Raw genomic sequence first — 5,000 nt, forward strand, 5'->3', positions numbered from 1 at the left:
GCACATTTACACACACACACACACACACACGCACGCACACACATTCACATTCACATGCACGCACACACACACACACACACAAACACACACACACACACATTAACATGCAGGCACACACATGCACGCTCACACATTTACACGTTTACGTTGTTTATAGAGGACAGGAGACAAAGTTCTCAATACGCGGATGAGCGTGTTCTTGTTTGCCTGTTTTTTGTTTTTGTAGCTCACACTTTACGCACGCCTGTTGGGTCACATTTGTATTTGTGTATGTATATGGATGAGTGTAAATGTGTGTGTGTGTGTGTGTGTGTATATACTGTATATACATGTGTGTGTGTGTGTGTGTGTGTATACTGTATATACATGTGTGTGTGTGTGTATACTGTATATACATGTGTGTGTGTGTGTGTCTGTAGGCGTAAGTGCTCAACGCAGGCGATGAATAATACAGTGTGTTCCATAAATAGTGCATCATTTAAGCATGAATTATATACCGAACGTCTATAGCTATTTGGGACACATGGAACACGTATGTCTCCCGAGTATACGTGCATGTATCGGTATCTCTATGTATCTATATGTGTGGATGTACGAGCGTGTGTGAGTGTGTGCGTGTTTCCGTGTTTGTGTGCGTGTGTGTGCGAGTATGTGTGCGCATACGAGTGCGTGCACATACGAGAAACTCATACACACACACACACACATATTTTATTTGTGTGTGTCAGCGCTTGTGTGTGTCAGCGCTTGTGTGTGTCAGCGCTTGTGTGTGTCAGCGCTTGTGTGTGTCAGCGCTTGTGTGTGTCAGCGCTTGTGTGTGTCAGCGCTTGTGTGTGTATACGCACACATATATACATATATATATATATATACACACTGCGTCTATGCTGGAGCATCGCCTTTAGTCGAGCAAATCGACCCCAGGACTTTTTCTTTGTAAGCCTAGTACTCATTCTATCGGTCTCTTTTGCCGAACCGCTAGGTTACGGGGAAGTAAACATACCAGCATCGGTTGCCAAGCAATGTAGGGGGTGACAAACAGACACACACACACTCACACACATATATATATATATACATGACGAGCTTCTTTCAGTCTCCGTCTACCACATACACTCACAAGGCTTTGGTTGGCCCGAGGCTATAGTAGAAGGCACTTGCCCAAGAAGCCACGCAGTAGGACTGAACCCGGAACCATGTGATTGGTAAGCAAGCTACATATTTTACAAACGTGCACATACATATGTAAGTATATACATATATGTGTATATGTAATGTATATATGCTATTCGTGTGAGTGTGTGTTTTAAGCTTGAGCATGTAAATGACGTGAGAGAGAGAGAGAGAGAGAGAGAGAGAGAGAGAGAGAAAGAGAAAGAGAGCGAGAGAATGAACGAAAGACAAAATATAAGCGTCAATCTATGGAGATAAATGTGAGTTAGAAATGATAGTCACTTCTCCCTCAAATTATAGGGTACGTCGATAACACATTGGTTAACCAAGGGTCAGCTCGATTAGGCCTTACCGTGGGCTGTACTCTCAAGAATAAGAGCAGATGTGACTTGTATTGTTTAATATGTCCCGCGTCTCTCTTCTGGTTATCGTTGAGGTTAATGCACTCACCCACACAAACCCACTCACACAAACCCACCCACCCTCATACAAACACGCACGCACACACACACACACACACACATGCACACACACACACTCACGAAGAAAGAAATAAAGAAACACACACACTACATACTTCAAATTGTACCCTAAGTAAAACCCATATCTAATCGTTAGTAGCTCTTACCGCCGTAGGTATCATTTAAGGTAGATTTTACCGATACTTCAGTAAAGGGGACTCAGAAGGCCCATAGCTCTATAGCCCCATGACACCCTTGGATAGGGAGCTATTTCGTTAAATTTCAATGTGAGTTGGTACCCACTTCTTCGTTACAGCTCCCCCCCCCTCACACACACACGCACACACTTGGCCTATGATCACGTAGCTAAGGGGCTGCTGCCATCTAATAGTTGAACTCCCCACGACGAATCTCAATGGAACACTTATTCAATGCCAATGCTGCTTCGAGCCTCTACATTACAGCCACGCTCAGCTAGTTAGAAACGGCAGCCGAACCTCTCTCAAAACACACTTCGCTGTCGTAAAAAATGCAAGGTCATGGTGAATTATATGGCCCTAGGTTCCACTACGAACAGTAATAAGTTAAGACGGTCAAGACTGGAACGTCTTACATGCCAAAAGGTAGCATGGAACTACACAACAACAACAACAACAACAACAGCAGCAGCAGCTGCAGTAGCTATTGTTGTTGTTCTTCGTGTTGTTCAATCCTAGGTAAGTCTTGATTAAGCAGACTTATGGTCATTCCTGCTGGAACCGGATTTTGATGGTTGTACGTTGTTGTTGTTGTTGTTATTGTTGTTGTTGTTGACGATGTCAGTGTTGATGATGACGACAACGACGACGACGATGATAATGATGATGATGATGATGATGATGATGATGATGATGATGATGATGATGATGATGATGATTGTGATTGTTGCGGTGAGATAGTGGTGGGGAATAGTGGTCGTGATGATGTTGATAGTGGTTGTGGTGATGATAACAGTGATAGCGAAGGTGGTGATAGTGGCGGTGGAGGCGATGGTGGTGGTTGTGGTGGCGATGTTCATGTCTATGACGATCACGGCGACGATGACGATGCTGACAACGACTGCCTCGACGACGATTAATCCCCATTATTAGCCTGGATCATGCAGGATTAATGAACGAAAATATTCCTGCGCTATCCGTTTCTTCATTCTGCTTCCTTTCGCTTGCTTCAATCATTGGACTACAGCCATTCTCGAGCATCACCTCGATGGATTGAGTCAGGCAAATCGATTGCAGCACTTATTTTCAATCTGGTACTTTTTCTATCGATCGTTTTTGCTGAACCGTCGATTTACGCGGACATAAACAAAGCAACACCACTTGTCAAGCGATGTAGTGGGGACAAACAGCAAAGACACAGACAGGCAGATAGACAGACACATACACAAGCATATGTATATATACGATGGGCTTTCATACAGTTTCCATCTTCCAAATTCACCTACAATTGGCCCAGGGTTACAGTAGAAGACTCTTGTCCGCGATGCCATGCAAGGGGACTGAACCTAAAACCACGTGGTGGCAAGGCGAACAGCTTCTTAACCACACAGCCATGCTTGTGTCTTAGATTTCTTCAAGACGGCAGGGTGTGGCTTGACAGAATTCTATTGCTTCATGAGGGCGACCGTCCTCAAGTTTCCACCGTCCGACTGACTGACTCAAGGAGCTTTCGGATCTCAAATGGGTTTTGAAACCGTCATTGGACCCGCTTTGTGTCCAGTTCAAAGCGGTGAAATAGCACTAGGTGGGAAGAAGAAATGCCTTGCACATCACGAATCCTGCTAGCAAAATGTGTGGTAAGTAGTTTACTTACCAGCCACATGGTTCCGGGTTCAGTCCCACTGCGTGGCCATCTTGGGCAAGTGTCTTCTATTATAGCCTCGGGCCGACCAAAGCCTTGTGAGTGGATTTGGTAGACGGAAACTGAAAGAAGCCCATCGTATATATGTATATATATATATATATATATATATATATATATATATATATATATATATATATATATATGTGTGTGTGTGTGTGTGTGTGTGTGTGTGTGTCTGTGTTTGTCCCCCCAACATCGCTTGACAACCGATGCTGGTGTGTATATGAACCCGTAAATTAGGGGTTCGGCAAAAGGGTCCGATAGAATAAGTACTAGGCTTCCAAAGAATGTCCTGGGGTCGATTAGCTCGACTAGAGAGGGTGCTCCAGCATGGACACAGTAAAATGACTGAAACAAGTAAAAGAGTAAAAAAAAATGAGTAAGAACCCCAAGTACTTCGCCGTCGCCGCCACCTCCACCACCACCAATGGCTAATCGTGCTTCAAGAGAGCCACAAATTAGATGTCACGAAAATTTATGTCACTAATGTGTGTGTGTGTTTATATATATATATATATATATATATATATATATATATATATATATATAAGTTCAGTTATATACTCTTTTAGAATATTACTAATAAAAGTTATATGTATATAAACATACACACGCATGCACGTGCACACACAAGCAAGCACATGAATGCAAAGCAAGGTGAATTCATCACAACCGTCCGACGAGTGGGAACGTGAAACTCTGAGTAACAGTTTTGTAGAGATTTTTGCATCTTTAATAAAAGTATGTGTGTGTATATATATATATACACAAACACACACTCGCGCGCGCGCGCACACACATATATATATATATACATATACATATACATATGCATATACATATATGCACACGGCGGTGCCCCAGCATGGCTGCAGCTCTCAAGCTGAAACTAAAAGGAAAAGACATGGTGTGTGTGTGTGTGTGTGTGTGTGTGTAATAAAGAAAGGAAATTAAAAAATGCTATAGATGCCTAAGCATTTTAGTGGACTGGGTACTGTATAAGATGTGTGGTACTAGATAACACTATCCAAACAGATGGAGACACGTTGAGAGTAAATTAATGACAAACTAAGAGAGAGGGGGGATGGGAGGGAGAGAGGGAGAAATGAGGGGGGGGTGTACGTGTGAGAAAGAGTATTGGAGAAGAAAGTGAGATAGGGAGAATGTGTTTAAGTGAATGAGAGAGAGGTTGAAAGAGTCTGCTTATCGTTTACACACACACACACACACACTCACTGACACGCACACACACACATACACACACACACCCACACAAACATACAGGCACACACACATACAGGCACACACTCACTGACACACACACACACACACATATACACACACACATACGCAAAGATACACATATATTGTTATTAAATAAGAGAAAAAGTGTGGAAAAAACGCGGTTGTGAACAGATATGTTATACATAAATACATATATACATACATACATACATACATACA

At 42.7% G+C, this 5,000-nt stretch overlaps 1 protein-coding gene across 2 annotated transcripts in view; it reads right to left on the bottom strand.

The window, feature by feature from the left end:
- Positions 1 to 5,000, bottom strand: part of LOC106875084 (protocadherin gamma-A4) — a 105,664-nt gene that overhangs the window by 96,009 nt on the left and 4,655 nt on the right. The window lies entirely within an intron of this gene.

The sequence above is a fragment of the Octopus bimaculoides genome, chromosome 14, assembly GCF_046866305.1.
Source record: "Octopus bimaculoides isolate indiv1 chromosome 14, ASM4686630v1, whole genome shotgun sequence".
Lineage (NCBI taxonomy): Eukaryota > Metazoa > Mollusca > Cephalopoda > Octopoda > Octopodidae > Octopus > Octopus bimaculoides.